Below are 17,073 nucleotides of genomic sequence, written 5' to 3'. Positions count from 1 at the left end.
CATTCTCGGGGTACACGACGGCGATGGAGCACTACGAGCGGCTGTCGGAGGAGGAGAGGGCCATGATCGAGCGTGGAGCGTTCGGTCCTCTGGTTCAGGTCTGGAGGGATATCGTGAAGAGGAAGTTGCGGGCCAACCTTAGCCTGGTCCGCGCTTTCTTGGATCGATTTTGGGATACGACTTCCACGTTTCACCTGCCTTTTGGTGAGGTGGGAGTCACCTTGGAGGACTACGGCATGATTTCAGTGCCGTGCGGGATCGAGGAGATGGTGTGGCGGAGGCTGGCATGAGAGCGGATTCGGCCGAGGCGAGGAGGCGATCGGTGGAAACCTGTCGCCGAAGGCTGTTGCGTGCGGGTTTGGTACCCAGTACCTATGTTCGAGATTACTTGCGGGGAAGACCCGGCATCGGTGGTGATCGACGGGAGGGAGACGGCTCCTCCTCCTTGTACGGCGGAGCGAGAGGGCTCGTCTGTGGCTTTGGTGGTTCTTGTCTTCGATTTACCTCGGAGACAAGGGGGAGAGGTTGTCGACGAAGCTTCTTCCCTTTCTTCGACGACCGAGCTCCCTAGGGCGTTGGGATTGGGTCATCTTGGTTTTGCGGTCCTTATCCGCTTCATGAGGGCCATGGTTCGTCCGGAGTTGATGGAGAAGGGGACTTCTCCCGGCGCTGTCGGACACAGGCTCTTGTTGGAGGTATGAACCTTCCTTTGGACAAAAATAAATTCCTTTCTTTTATCAAAGATCGAAAGATCGTCATTGACTATTCCGTTTACGGGCGTGGGTGTACTCTTACTTCCGGGCCTCGCGCCCAAGAGGACGGAGCCGTTGGAGAGGGCCTATCCCGTGGTGAGGTATTGGGTCATGTGCCGGACGAAGAGCAAGCGTTCTTCTCACAATGTCTACCGGCGGGATGTGAACGCCCTTCAGCTGAGCAGCGTGAGTATCCCGTTTGCATGCATTTATATTTCTTTCCCTTTATCTGATCATAGGAATGATCCCTGTCTTTATCTTGTTGCAGTGGGTGCCCAGACCTTGGGCGGAGTATGCCGAGGCACCTCCTTTTGTTCGAGGTCCTTCGACCTAGGAGCCCGAGTCGGTTTGTTGTTGTGGACGTCGATGGGTCTGTGTGGTACTTAGGCGAGCGTTTGGCTCGTCGGTGCTCTCGGGCGCGTTGACGGTTCTGTTGATCCTCCTAGGACGATGTTCGGGGGAGCCTTCCGAGGCCGAGAGGGAGGCGGACTTGGCGGTGCCGGTGGTGACGACCTCCTTTCGCTCGGTGAGGACTACTCGGCATTCCTTTACGGGAGATTGCGCGTCGGCCGTAGTGGTGAGTATCCTTTTATTTCTCTTTGATTGACTTTGGGAATTTCGATGAAAGATCACCGATTAATGAGAGTCGTTTGTCTTTGCAGGAGGTTGAGGCGGCGGGCATCGAGCCCCCAGTGTATCCCGAGACTCTCGAGTACACCGACGCGACCGGGAGGACGACGATCTCCGAGTTGCGTGATTTTGACGTGGGCGTGACGGATCGGCCTCGACGACCGGGCAAGATCGATTCGGAGGGTGAGCCTCGGCTTCTTCACCTTTTGCGTAAGAACACATTGGATTAAACTTGTTCAATTTGAGAGAATTTCTTTTGAAAACGCAGTCGCGCCATCTCGGTTCGTGGCACTATGGAGGGTGGCCAACCGGTTGCGAGCTACCGCCATCGAGGCACTCGTCGGTGGTCGAGGTCGTCAGGTATGAACCTTATTTGATCTCTTTTGATTGATTTTTTTGTTTTGTTCTTTTTTATTTTGTTTGAATAGATTGACATGAGCCAATTTCTTTCTTTGTTCTCGGGCCGATCGTGAGTGGAGCGAGAGTTAGCTTGATCCGGGAGGAGACGGCTCGTTTGTCGAGGGAGCTCGAGTTTCGGGATGCCGAGATCGCTGCTCTTATGGCGAGGGTTGCCGAGTTGGAGGGTGCTCAGCAGTAGTCTGCGTGGTTTTTGTAGTCTTGATTTTGAACATTTTTGGATTTTGTTTGGGGCGAAGCCCCCAGTTTATTTGGACTTGGATTTGTTTGGGGCGAAGCCCCCAGTTGCACATCTGGACTTGTTTGGGGCGAAGTCCCCAGTTTGCTTGTACATTTGCTTTTTGTTGTATATACGACGGCCTGAGTGCCTTTTGATGTCGGGTTGTGTTGTTTGTACCTGCAGGTTAGCTTTTGGACAAGTTTGGTAGACAGTGGTTTGCACCGTCATGCTACCGAAGTTAAAAAGAAAAAAAAAACATTCATTTACATTTTTATATACACATAAGGCCTTTAACTAGTGCAAAAAAGAAAAATGGGACTCGAAAAGAACGCGAAAATGCAAAAATTTTGTAAAAATGACCGGACGGTAGGGAGGGTTACCCCCGCAAAAAAAAAAAAAAAAGAAAAAAGAAATATATAAGTTAGAAAATGAAGAAAATAGAAATGAACTGACTAAATAAAAGTGAAAATGAAAAAGAAAGAATTAAAAAAAGAATTAGAATGAGAACTAAACATAAAAATGGCCGAAAATGTTGACGTCGCCTCGAAATGCGCGTTCCTAGATCAAGGAAACTTGAAGCATGGTAAATTTCGCGGATTTACCAAAATAAAATCCCGTAGGAATAGGAAATTATTCGTTTATAGAATTTGGAAAGATCCAAACACGGAAATCACAGAAGTGATGCTAGGGAAGAGGCGCGAAAGAAGAGTGCGTCCCTTGGAAGAGCGCGCGAGTGCCGCGCGCTGTTCCCAAGCAGGTCGGTTCTGACAGATTTTTGGAAACAGCAATTAGTATAAATAGAAGCGTCGATGAGGCTTTAAATCATACAATTCTTCCGTCTCTTCTTCGTTGATTCACATACAAAACTCCCCATAAATTTTCAAGAGAAAATTATCATCATGAATACCCTAGAAATTCGCTTGAAGGAATGGACTAACGAGTTTTCGAATATTGAGAAACATGACATGGGTGCTTACAACCTTGGATCTTTGTTGAGTTTGAAGCTCATTAAGGTAGTGAAGCCGTTCTTGGATGCTTGTCTTGATTATTGGGATCCAAATTATCATGTTTTCGCGTTCCCAGGAGGTGATATTTGTCCTTTCCGGAGGAAATTGTCGCTATTGGCGGGTGGGACCCTGAACATTTACCTGCTATCCCCTCCACTTCACAAGGGTATAAGAGCAAGTTTAGAGACTTGCTTGGACTTACTAGGCTTGAGGTAGATCGTCTTGTTACTTCGAAAGGCGTGCGGATGTTGGATTTTTATGGATCGATTCATCAACAGGGCCGACCCTACTGTCTCTTATGTTGCTAGGAGGAGAGCATTCGGTTTCTGTTTGCTTCACGTTTACGTCTTTCAGGGACATGTTGATGAAGATTTGAGAGGTGATCCCCGCCTATTGGGTCTCGTTGAGCAAATGGAGGCTGCAGAGAGCCCACTGCTTACTGTGTTTAGGGGAGATTATCTTGGGCTTGGATAATAGGAAATCTAATCGCGATCTTCCATTCTTGGGGGGTCCCGTCATCTTACAGGTAAAAGACACCCTTTTTCTTTTCTTTTTCTTTTTTTTCGTTTTTTTTTTTTTTTTTTTTTTTTTTTTTTTTTTTCGTTTTTTTTTTTTTTTTTTTTTTTTTTTTTTTTCGTTTTTTTTTTTTTTTTTTTTTCTTCGGGTGTCTAATACCTGTTTTGGTAGGTTTGGCTTATGGAACGTCTCCGATTGCTCGAGCCCCCAGTTCATGCACTTTCCTATCATGCCCGTATGATTTCGATGAGGACACGGCTGTACATGGTGGATTTCACCCGGTCGTGACTATTGGAAGAACAAGTGAAGAATGACGATGGCCCTTTGATCGGGTGGATTGTACCGTGGTGGCATCTCAAATCATCCGGAGTGTCTTCCTTGGATCCTACTAGGTCCGTGCGCATCCCTGGATTGGAGTTTATGGTATGCATCTTCCCTGAGAGATTGATGAGGCAAGTCGGGTTGAAGCAGATGATTCCTAGGCTTGACACCGTCCCGCAGACTGCCATGGCATTGACTACCGAGAGCCGAAGAGAGTGGGCTATGAAGTGGGCCCAAAGGAATATGTGGTTCCTGAGTTTCTCCTCCAATGCCTTGTGGGTGTCGGATTCTTATCTGAGATGGAGGAAGGCCGCAACTTCGGAAGAGCGTGAAAGAGGCGAGGAAGCGTGAGCCCGTTGACTACAAGGTGCGCGAAGGAGAGAAAGAGAAGGAGAAGCATCGATCGAAGGAGAAGAAGAAGCCGGCTTTCAAGTCATTCATCCTTTGAAGAAATCGAAGACTACTCTGTCGCATGAGAGGTGGTGGTTGGCAAGAACGGAAGAGTCGGGCCTCGAGAAAGACCGTTGGTGATTAGGTCGAAGTGGTGCGGGCGCGCCGGCTCGAGGTCGTGACCGAGAAATATGACAAGAACGACAAGGGCAAGGGAAAGATGGAAGAATAGCCCAAGTCTTATTTATTATTTGATTATTATTATTATTGTTGTAATAAAAGGAGGGATTTTTAGAATCCTAGCCTAGTCGATTTTTATTATTTGCCGTATTATTATTATTAGAAATTGAATGAAATATAAAAGGTTAAGTGGTTACGAAACCGTTGTTATTTTCTTTTAATTATTCTTGTCGAATTTCAAATGCAATGCAGATGTCCTTCTATTTACATTTTAAATAAAATGGTGGGTTGAATCCCGTGAAGGACTGCCTACGTATTCACTTAAAAAAGCGAAATCAAACCCTTGCGCGTAGTTCGAGTAAATGTAAAAGAATAATTGTTCGAAGCAAGAGCTTGTAATGAACATAGAAAACAAGCATGAGCTTTTGCTTACTCGGGAGGTGCGAATTTAGTTTGTTTGATGATATGAGGATGACAAATTTGCCAAGATGCAAGAGCACAGTGACATTCAGATGGGCCAGGGGCCGTTTATTTAGTGCCGCAAGAGCGACACGTAGGTTTACGCGAGGCGCGTTTCTGTTCTATCCTAGGCATAGTACCGTTTCAGTTGGTCGAGATTTGTGGGGTTTGAAAACTCATTCCCGTCTAGGTCTGTGATTCTAACCGCCCCACGGGAGTATTGATTTGACTAGATATGGTCCGGCCCGATTAGGCTTGAATTTTCCCCTTGGGTCGACAGGTAAAAGAGCTCTGACCGATTTGAGAACTAAATCTCCTTCTTTGATGTTTCTTGGCCTAACCCTTTTGTTGAAAGCTCGTTTGATACGTGCTTGATATGTTTGGACATTATGTAAGGCACGAAGTCTACGTTCATCCAAGAGGATGAGTTCTTCGTATCTATCCCTCTTCCAATCGGCTTCAGGGATTTGACTTTCGAGTAGAATACGTAAGGATGGTATTTCTAGCTCGACTGGTTGTACGGCTTCCATGCCGTAGGTCAAATAGAAAGGAGTGGCCCCAGTGGGCGTCCTGACGGATGTTCGATACCCCCACAAAGCGAAGGGTATTTTGCTTGGCCAATCTCTGTAATTGTCAGTCATTTTCTTGAGGATTGTGACGACGTTCTTGTTAGCCGCTTCTACCGCGCCGTTAGTCTGTGGTCTATAGGGCGATGAGTGATGATGCTTGATCTTGTATTTGGCTAGCAACTGTTCGGTTTCGGCTTGGAAGTGGGACCCATTATCGCTGATGATCTCATGTGGGCAACCATATCGGCAGATGATGTTATTTTGTATGAATTTGGCTACATTTTTGGCTGTGAGAGCGGTGTAGGAAGCCGCTTCTACCCATTTGGTGAAGTAGTCAATTGCTACTAGGATGAAACAGTGACCTCCTGTTCCTGCTGGGGTTATTTTCCCAATTATGTCGATTCCCCACGCGGAGAATGGCCAAGGAGATGTCATCGTATAGAGCAACGAAGGAGGGACATGCTGTACATTCCCGAAGATTTGGCAATTGTGGCAGTGCCTCACATATTTGATGCAATCGGATTCCATTGTGGTCCAATAGTACCCTAGACGTGTGATTTTCTTTGCCATCATAGGTCCACTCATATGAGGACCGCACTCTCCATCGTGGACTTCTTCCATCACCTTTCGCGCCTGTGAATGACCAAGGCAACGTAGGACTACACCAAGAGGTGTTCTTTTGTATAATTCTCCTTGCATGAGGACGTATTGTGAAGCTAGTAGGCGTATAGCTCGTTGTCCCCTCTTATCCATATCCGGCGGATAGGTACCATTGAGCTTGAAGTTCAGGATTGCTTGGAACCAGGGTTCCTGTGCGATTTCTTCTTCATCGGTAATTTGATGGACATAAGCGGCTCGACCGTCGTTCGATACACAAAGGCATTTCCATCATGTAATCTGGTATACTTATCAAAGATGCAAGTTTCGCAAGAGCGTCTGCAAATTGATTTTCCTCTCGAGGTAAGTGTAAGTAGGTTACGTGATCAAAGAATTGAGCGACTTGGTCAATCCTAGCTTGATAGGGTGCTAGGCTTTCGCTTCGGATTTTCCAGGATCCTGTAACTTGGTTGATGATTAGTGACGAATCTCCATGCACTCGGAGGTTTTTGATGCCTAAGCTTACTGCCGCTTGTAGTCCAATTAAACAAGCCTCATACTCTGCGGCGTTGTTTGTCACCTCGAAGTCGAGTTTGACAGCGATCGGTGTATGCTCACCTTCAGGAGAAATGAGCAACACTCCTATCCCAAATCCTCTTAGGTTTGATGCTCCATCAAAGTATAGGTCCCAGGAGTCTACGTCTGTTTGAAGTATATCCTCGTCGGGAAATGACCAAGTATCTATGGCTTGTGCGTCGTTGATGGGATTTTCTGCGAAGAATTCGGCAACGGCGCGACCCTTTATTACTTTTAGTGGCACGTATTTGAGGTCAAATTCTGAGAGCATCATGGTCCATCTTGCTAGGCGTCCATTGAGGACAGGTTTCTCGAAGAGGTATTTGACTGGATCCATCTTGGAGAATATTTTGACGGAGTAGCTGAGCATGTAGTGGCGTAGCTTCTTTGTTGCCCACACAAGAGCGAGGCATGTCTTTTCGAGTTGCGAGTATTTGCACTCGTATTCCAAGAACTTCTTACTTAGGTAGTAAATAGCTCTTTCTTCACTTCTGTAACACCCCCTCATACCAAGATACCTTACCAGGACTACCTAAGCATGAAAGGCTGTTACCATCTCGGTTGCCCGAGGTTAGTATAGATCAAAAGCGTCCGTCCCAAACACATTTATTAGAAGTGCTGTAAAGTATTAATGTTTACAACAATCCAAACCCAAACCAAAACCAATACAGTGAATACAACTGAGGACAATTACAAAATCATAGCTAGGACTCGTGATTTGTGATACTACAATTGGTGATGACGACTTCCCATGACCGCCCAAGCTCATCAAATGCAATACCTGTCAAGTCTGCTCACCATCCCTGAATGGATCACCGCAGGTTTTACAAAAAAACAACAACAACGGGGTCGTACCACTCAATCAATATAAGACAACAAACAATAACACCAGCTGATCATCGATCTCACTCAGGAACCGACTACACACCGAAGTGTGTAGCCCTGCCAGATTACCCATCGCAACAAGTAATCCTCGCCGCCAGTGGGTGACCGCAGCCCATCCCCACCTAGTCCAGCTCATCAACGAGCGACTAACAATCCCTGTCCCTTAATGTGCACATCCCCTCCCGTGGCGGGTTCCACGGAGGGCGAACTAGGGTGTGAAGCCACTCCCGCAAGTGACTCCACCACAATCACACAAACCACGATCATCAAATTTGTCTCAACACCACAACCGTCACCACACAATCACATCACCACCGTCACCACAACACCCATAATCCGATGATCGCGCAGATAACAACAAATACAACATAACTACAGTCTTAAATCAATTAACGAAGAATCGAGTAGGGAAACCCTACCTTTTCGCAATCCTCTTACGCCGCAATCAATCATACAATAAGCATAACAATTACCACATCGTCACCTACAACAATGATAATCAACAATCACATAACGCACACACTATATGCAAAACCCCATTTCCCCCAAATTCATAATCAAAGACAAACCCTAGGACAATCATCAACAAGCATGGGGAATAAAGACTTACCGACGAAAGGATGAATGATTGAATGCGGTTGCTAAGATTGTCCATACATACACAGAGGAGAGATTGGGAATGATTAGAGCGTCGTAGGTTTTGATTAGGTTTACAAACCGTGTTTTAGAAACTGATTTCTCAAATTTTATAATCTCTAAAAACACTCCCATCAACCGCTGAATTAATACTCCTCAGACCGGATACTCGGTCGAGTATGATGTATACTCGGCCGAGTATCCTCTACTCGGTCGAGTATTCATCATACTCGGCCGAGTATTCCTCGGCAGAAGCCAAACAGAACATACACTTAGCACTACTCGGCCGAGTAGGCTCTACTCGGTCGAGTACTTAGCTTAATAAAGTCTGTAGTGTTACAATCTTCCCCCCTTAAAAAGAACTTCGTCCCGAAGTTCCAACCCAACCTATAAAACATGGACACCTAACACTAAGTCTACCAACAACACTTACTTCCACAACATGACTCACGGTATCATCCCAACTACAAAGATAGCCTCTCGACACTAACTCCCTAATATTATCGAATAACCACAATATAACGTTGCCAACCTTGTCTCACTTCCATAACACTCGAGCACTCAATCCACAAAAGAAGATCAATCATCAAAACGGAGTGTTACATTCTACCATCCTTAAAGCGAACTTCGTCCTCGAAGTTTACTCAAATACATAAACATCATCTTCCAACTGTCAAAACTATCGGACTCATAATCATTATCATACAATCATCAACACTTTGTTGAAATATTCTCTCATTGCTAAACATCGAACTACTACAAGCACGGTCATGACCTTTAATCAAATCAATTAAAACAAATATCCGTCCTCTATGCTACACCAACACTCTACTTCCAATAATATTACGACATGCACAATCCTCAAACGCTATTTGCCGCATCCTACTCCTCTTAAGACACATGTTACGTCCTCGTAACTCATTAGTACTAAATCCTCAGCTATACCTCTCATTATCTTCATTGCCACCACATGTGAAAGATACACGTGTATAATCTAAACACTTACTATTCCTATATCCAAGGCTCTCTTACTTAAACAGTTATCATACCTCAACTCATTTTGCACTCCATTTAACCAATACCACACAATCCTGATCAAAACAAACACTCTAACTCTTCCACATTACCGCATCACGACATACCTCTCTATATAAACTATATAAAACTCTTATCGCCAAAAGCATAACTCACGATCCACACTTTTTACGTACACTCACACGAGATCCTCATGTTCTTTCCTTCATTACCGCAAAACTCATACATAACTTAACATGACACTAATTCCCCAACACTCTACACTCACTATCTCAACCCAGGATTATGAACCACCTGCATCATTCAGGTCATTACCACACATGTTTTACGAATCACTAACCATTACCATTTCCATTTCTACCAAAGCCTCATCTAGAACAAGATCAAAATTACTGTAACAACCTATCACAACTGTGTCTCATCACAGATTATCGCTATACCATGACAACAACGAAAACATATACAACTCTCTTTCATATCATCCTCTACCCTCATTCCCAAACCGAAAGCGGTAAGAAACATCAACAAACAAAACAACGAGTCTACATGTCTAACCGAAACTCACGAAACAACAACAGACAAAATAACGATCTGTGCATAAGTGGTCAGACTTTGAAACTCAATCGTAACCACCCCGTATACTCCACCACAACCGGTGACGGCATCGCAACTTCGCCACCAACAGCCGCACCGCAGCAGCGCAAAATGCCCGCATCACAATACGAAGTACCGTGCCGGATCACCACCCGAGGCACAACAACCACATCGATAAACATCACGCCCACATATAATTCCCACAAACACGACTCAAGTATAACTCTCAGGACAAGAAAACTTACTCAAAACCGCTTTACTCGATCATAACACAACATTTTATACGGAATAAACATACAAGAATCTCATGCACATCATTCTTACCATTTCACGGAATAAACATGTATCATCAATACACATACAATTTTAACTATCCATGTCAGATCAATCAAATTATTACCTTTTGAACCTTATTCCATTATATTGTCGTACCCAACATATATCACAAACATTCATATAACAACTTTATGACTATCACACCATACCGCTTCTCGTGAGGTCGGAACCTCACACAAACATTTATACACATCATAGACCCATAATCACATCCAACCAGTCAATCCTGATCACGTAAGTTACCACTTGACAATGAATACCTCTCATCCGGATTTAACCCAGGTGCCTTTCATAACATATCCTCTCATACCCACAATTATCACTCCTCCGAAAATTGTAGCCATAACATCGCACCCAACTTCGAGCGAATACCTCACATATCTACATCTTATACTCCCTCACAACCAAACATATTAATTACCCCCACAAAATTAACCTCATTAAAACAACTAACTTCCCTAAAGTAACATCATCCTCAACCACTAGTGACAATACGATGGCACCAACATCCTTCATGTGATCACTCTCTTACTAACACTTCGTAATATCACAATCCGTTTTCTCTCTTTGGTTATCATCCCAAATAAAGAACATCCAATCCATCAACAAGATTTACCTCAATATTCTTCCCAATACTATGCTTAATTGTCATATTACCCGATTCCCCACCAAGATTTCATATCGTGCAAATTCTCTACCCAACTTTTACTTTACTTAGTTCCTCGAAACTCCTGACTAATCATGTTGTTCTGAAACTCCTATATAACCATTAACTCAAATCCTCATGCTAGTATCATACATCTCGACGATTATTTCTTACTTTATATCACATAACTTCGGTGAACATTTTCTTAGTTTTACTCCCCTCATTCTTTTCTTTTTACACTCGACAAAAGCAATTAACCACTCAACTCCTTATTACTTCTTACCTAACTCTTAAGTAATTTGTTTATTTCTCCCATAGCTCCACAACTCTAATTCCATTAATTCATATCAATATCTTATCATTCTTCTTATCATTTATCCTCTCTCATCTTGCTTCTCACTCACCCTTGTCACATCAAGTCTACACACTAATGGTTACTCTTCCATTAGTCGTATCTCCCTTTCGTATCTCTAGGAAACCAAAAATTTATGTCATACCGTTAATTTTCCATAGAATTACACACTAGGCTCACCCCTTAATATTCCAACTTCCCAAACTTAGCCACTATCTACAAATCCACATCGCGACATCACTTCCTTTAAGTTCACTATATACCTCTCTTTCCTATCTTCTTACAACAACCTTCCATTACATATATCCTTAAGCAACTCTATCCTAGCTGTCTTCCTCCCTAAATCCTTACACATCCAAATATGCCACTATTCTTGTCCCATATCTCAATCTTTCATTCTCATGCTTCTTTACACTTACATCACCCTTGTCCATATACACTTACTTTTATACTACTCAACACACCGACTATATCACTCATCATATCTCACAAAACATGCTCTTTGCCTCAATTAGCTCACATTCTTTTTTTTTTTTTTCTTTTTCCACTATCTCTCACATGTCTTCCTTATCCAACACATGTCCCTCATAAGTTTCGGCATTCCCCTATCATAGTATTTGGTAACTTACGTATCAAGACCGTCTCACATATAAGAGAATGCGTTAAAACTCAAAACATACATGTGTATATACCCTATGACTCAAACAATGTAAAAACATAGCCACCGGCTCAAAATAAAAGTAAGAACATAGCCACCGACTCAAAGTGGCCGCCCAATGAGGTACTCGGTCGAGTACATAACATACCAGGTCGAGTATAAGGTACTCGGTCGAGTAACTATATTACTCGGTCGAGTTTCGACTCCAGAAGCAAACTCAATTGTCGCAGAAGGATTACTCGGTCGAATATTGGGAATACTCGGCCGAGTGGACCTTACTCGGTCGAGTATGAGACTACTCGGCCGAGTTCAGGACTCCAGACGCTAAACAGTATTATCACAGAGAGATTACTCGGCCGAATATGGAACACTCGGTCGAGTACAAAAGACACTCGGCCGAGTAGGGACTACTCGGTCGAGTATCGGCGCAATTCTCAGCACCGTCCAGTTTTCGTAAAACAGTCATATCTCACTCGTTACTTGGTCATTTTGGGCGTGTGACCTATCGTTAGAATCGTAAGAGGACAAGCTATCACCTCAACTTGGAATTACAACAATATCATTTCTAGAACTCGACTTATGACAGTTTTAAGACAACCCTTCCAAAATCGGTTTGTATACAAATCAAAATTTCTTAACAAAACAACTTAAACATGCATAAAGCAAACAATAACAACTCAATACTTCTAAAAACCAGTACATAGGTGAACTTTCATCATACTCACATTAGAATTAAACACGACATTCACATATGTAGACGTATGACCTTAACCACATGCTACGACCAACAACCAAACATTAACATCATCATGATTATGTAGACACATCCTACCTCACATTACATATACTCCAATTTCACATTTCGTTAGCACAATTACACAAAATTTTCCATCTATATATGACACTTCACACCCCATTTCAAAAGCCTAGCAGTAACCACATAACATGCTTGATTACATCACACACAACTACGCAATTCCTTTATCATATACCACCATGGTCAAATCCTTTCATTTCATCCAACAACTACACAAGGCTCAAGTTACAAGTATTACGCACACATGACTCAAACATACAAAATTTCACCCCATGTGACCGGCTTGAGATCGTAAGGGCCTTAGTGCGACTCCGGGACGTCTCCCAAGTCTTTGCGGTAGCTCCAAACAACTCTCCCCGGGTTCATTTTATTTAGACTCCCTAAGTTCATTGGGTTCATTTGTTTTAGGTGCCGGAATCGTCGGCTCTGATACCACTTTGTAACACCCCCTCATACCAAGATACCTTACCAGGACTACCTAAGCATGAAAGGCTGTTACCATCTCGGTTGCCCGAGGTTAGTATAGATCAAAAGCGTCCGTCCCAAACACATTTATTAGAAGTGCTGTAAAGTATTAATGTTTACAACAATCCAAACCCAAACCAAAACCAATACAGTGAATACAACTGAGGACAATTACAAAATCATAGCTAGGACTCGTGACTGTGATACTACAATTGGTGATGACGACTTCCCATGACCGCCCAAGCTCATCAAATGCAATACCTGTCAAGTCTGCTCACCATCCCCGAATGGATCACCGCAGGTTTTACAAAACAACAACAACGGGGTCAGTACCACTCAATCAATATAAGACAGCAAACAATAACACCAGCTGATCATCGATCTCACTCAGTAACCGACTACACACCGAAGTGTGTAGCCCTGCCAGATTACCCATCGCAACAAGTAATCCTCGCCGCCAGTGGGTGACCGCAGCCCATCCCCACCTAGTCCAGCTCATCAACGAGCGACTAACAATCCTGTCCCTTAATGTGCACATCCCCTCCCGTGGCGGGTTCCACGGAGGGCGAACTAGGGTGTGAAGCCACTCCCGCAAGTGACTCCACCACAATCACACAAACCACAAAGCATCACAATTTGTCTCAACACCACAACCGTCACCACACAATCACATCACCACCGTCACCACAACACCCATAATCCGATGATCAGCAGATAACAACAAATACAACATAACTACAGTCTTAAATCAATTAACAGTAACTGAGTAGGGAAACCCTACCTTTTCGCAATCCTCTTACGCTGCAATCAATCATACAATAAGCATAACAATTACCACATCGTCACCTACAACAATGATAATCAACAATCACATAACGCACACACTATATGCAAAACCCCATTTCCCCCAAATTCATAATCAAAGACAAACCCTAGGACAATCATCAACAAGCATGGGGAATAAAGACTTACCGACGAAAGGATGAATGATTGAATGCGGTTGCTAAGATTGTCCATACATACACAGAGGAGAGATTGGGAATGATTAGAGCGTCGTAGGTTTTGATTAGGTTTACAAACCGTGTTTTAGAAACTGATTTCTCAAATTTTATAATCTCTAAAAACACTCCCATCAACCGCTGAATTAATACTCCTCAGACCGGATACTCGGTCGAGTATGATGTATACTCGGCCGAGTATCCTCTACTCGGTCGAGTATTCATCATACTCGGCCGAGTATTCCTCGGCAGAAGCCAAACAGAACATACACTTAGCACTACTCGGCCGAGTAGGCTCTACTCGGTCGAGTACTTAGCTTAATAAAGTCTGTAGTGTTACAACTTCCTACGGTTTGAGCTAGCATAGCACCCATGGCAGTTTCGGTTACCGTGAGATACAAACCAAGAGGTTGATCTTGTTGTGGTGGCATGAGCACTGGTGGTTTAGCCAATATCTCCTTGATTCGGTCGAACGCCTTTTGACAATCATCATCCCACATGGTGTGGTCTGTCTTCTTAAGTTTCTTGAAGATAGGCTCGCAAATCATCGTAAGTTTCGATATGAATCGACTTATGTATTGAACTTTTCCCAGGAATCCTCTGACTTCTTTCTCTGTTTGAGGTTGTGGCATTTCAATCAGGGCTTTGATTTTTGAAGGATCTATTTCTATACCTCGTTGGCTAACGACGTATCCTAGGAGTTTGCCAGACGTTACCCCAAACGTGCATTTCTGAGGATTGAGCCTCATGCTGTACTTCCGTAGCCTTGCGAAGAACTTGCGAAGGTTCGCAATATGTCCCTCTCTCTCTTTGGATTTGACGATCATGTCATCTACATATACCTCAACTTCTTTGTGCATCATGTCGTGTAAGAGTGTAGTTGCGGTGCGTTGGTATGTAGCTCCAGCGTTGATCAATCCGAACGGCATTACTGTATAGCAATAGGTTCCCCATTGGGTGACGAACGCGGTCTTGTGCATGTCTTCTATGGCCATTTTGATTTGGTTATAACCCGCATATCCATCCATGAAGGATAGCAAAGCGTGGTCTGCAGTGTTGTCCACCAATATGTCGATGTGAGGTAGGGGAAAGTCATCTTTCGGACTTGCTTTGTTCAAATCTCTAAAGTCAACACAAACTCGAATTCTCCCATCCTTTTTGGGTACGGGTACTATGTTAGCCACCCAGTCAGAATACTCGGAAACTTTGATGAACCCGGCTTTGAATTGCTTATCCACTTCTTCCTTGATCTTTAGGGCCCATTCTGTTCTCATCCGTCGAAGCTTCTGTTTTACAGGCTTGAAACCTGGCTTAATCGGAATTCTATGTTCGGCAATGTCCCTGTCGATCCCTGGCATGTCTTTGTAGGACCAAGCGAAAACGTCTTTGAATTCATTTAGGAGGTCTATGAAGTCGGCCCGTTCGGTAGAGCTCAAGGTAGTCCCTATCCTAAGTTCTTGGGGTTCTAGTTCAGTTCCTACATTGATGGGTTCGGTGTCCTCAATTACTGGTCCCCCTTCCCCTTCTGTAGTATTTCTTTGGCTACGTAGGGAGGTATTTCGGTCAAGTCCGGGTTTTGGTCATCCTCAGTATCATCATAAACAGAATTGCACTCAAGATAACGCAAAGAGTAAGCAGAACCTGATTTATTCATATTAAGATTTGAGTAAAGTTGAAACAAAGAAGCCAACTGATCCATGGTCAGTGGCGGCAAAGGAAACGATAGTTGGGGCATTTCCCGAACTACGTGACTACTTGAAAGTAAGCTAGGAGAAACGAAAGGAGTGGGGGTGACGACAGGAGTAGACTCTCTAATGACTTCTCTAGACTCTGACTCTGACTCCGACTCCGACTCTGATTCGAACTCGTCGTCTTCCGGCTCTTCCTTGAACATCTCTCCTTCTCCAGTGGTGAGCTTGAAGAGTCTTCCCTGATTGTTGGTCCATTTGATTGATTTTCTCCATCCTTTCCGCTGCTTTGTATCGATTTCTGTGATTAATGCGGTGGGGTTGAAGCGATCGTCTTGAAGTATCGTAGTAATGATCTCATCCTGCGCGGCCCTAACAAATCGGTCCTCCCCAAATAGGAGGCTAACAGCATGTTCGTCTAAGCAAGGTGCTTGACGGGTTTTGACGGTAGGGAGGTTTTACGGAGGGATAAAGTAGCAATCGTGAAAGATCTCGATTCCGGCTAACTTCCTCTCAAGGTAATGCCAAGGTTCGGAAAATCCGTGATAGAGTTCCGAACTTCCTTCTTGAACGAAGTATCCATTTAAGGTGGGGAGATATGGCTTCATTTGGACTCCTACATACTTGCGATTTTGGACTTGAGCAAGCATTTCGAGAACTTCTTCTGCTGTGGGTTTGTACCCTAATCCAAGTGGTATTCTTGATGAGTTGCCTTTCTTGTATGGCGCGAAGGTGTTCTTCCGAATTGGGTTCAAAGGCATTCCAGGGAAGTATCCCTGATTCTTGAGTATGTGATTGACCACTAGGTTAGAGTAGGGATTATAGTATAAGGGTGCCAACTCGCTTTCTATGACACTTACACTTTGGAAGCCCCCAAGTTCGTATATGGGATCTGCAAGGACTTGATTGCTTGATTGTTTTTCGATTATTGCCTTGATAGGCGACGAAGTGATTGTCACAACTTTGCCATTGAGTGGGATCTTGATCTTTTGGTGAAGGGTGGATGTTACTGCTTTGGAAGCATGAATCCAAGGCCTTCCCAGAAGTATGTTGAATGAAGCTTCGATGTCCACTATTTGGAAGTTGACCTTTCGCTCGATCGGTCCCGTAGCTATGGTTAGGCTAGCAAGTCCAACCACTTTTCGTCGCGTACCGTCATATGCGCGTACGCCTTGACTTGTAGGGGTCCAATCCGACTCTTTCATGCCCAGTTTATATGCCGTTTTGAGGGGTATGACGTTGACCGCGGAGCCATCATCTACCAAGGTCATTGGCACATTTTTCTTTAGACAGATAATGATGATGTATAGAGCAAGGTTGTGACTAGCG

This window comes from Silene latifolia, chromosome 1, assembly GCF_048544455.1.
Source record: "Silene latifolia isolate original U9 population chromosome 1, ASM4854445v1, whole genome shotgun sequence".
Classification (NCBI taxonomy): Eukaryota; Viridiplantae; Streptophyta; class Magnoliopsida; order Caryophyllales; family Caryophyllaceae; genus Silene; species Silene latifolia.
This window is presented reverse-complemented; position numbering follows the sequence as displayed.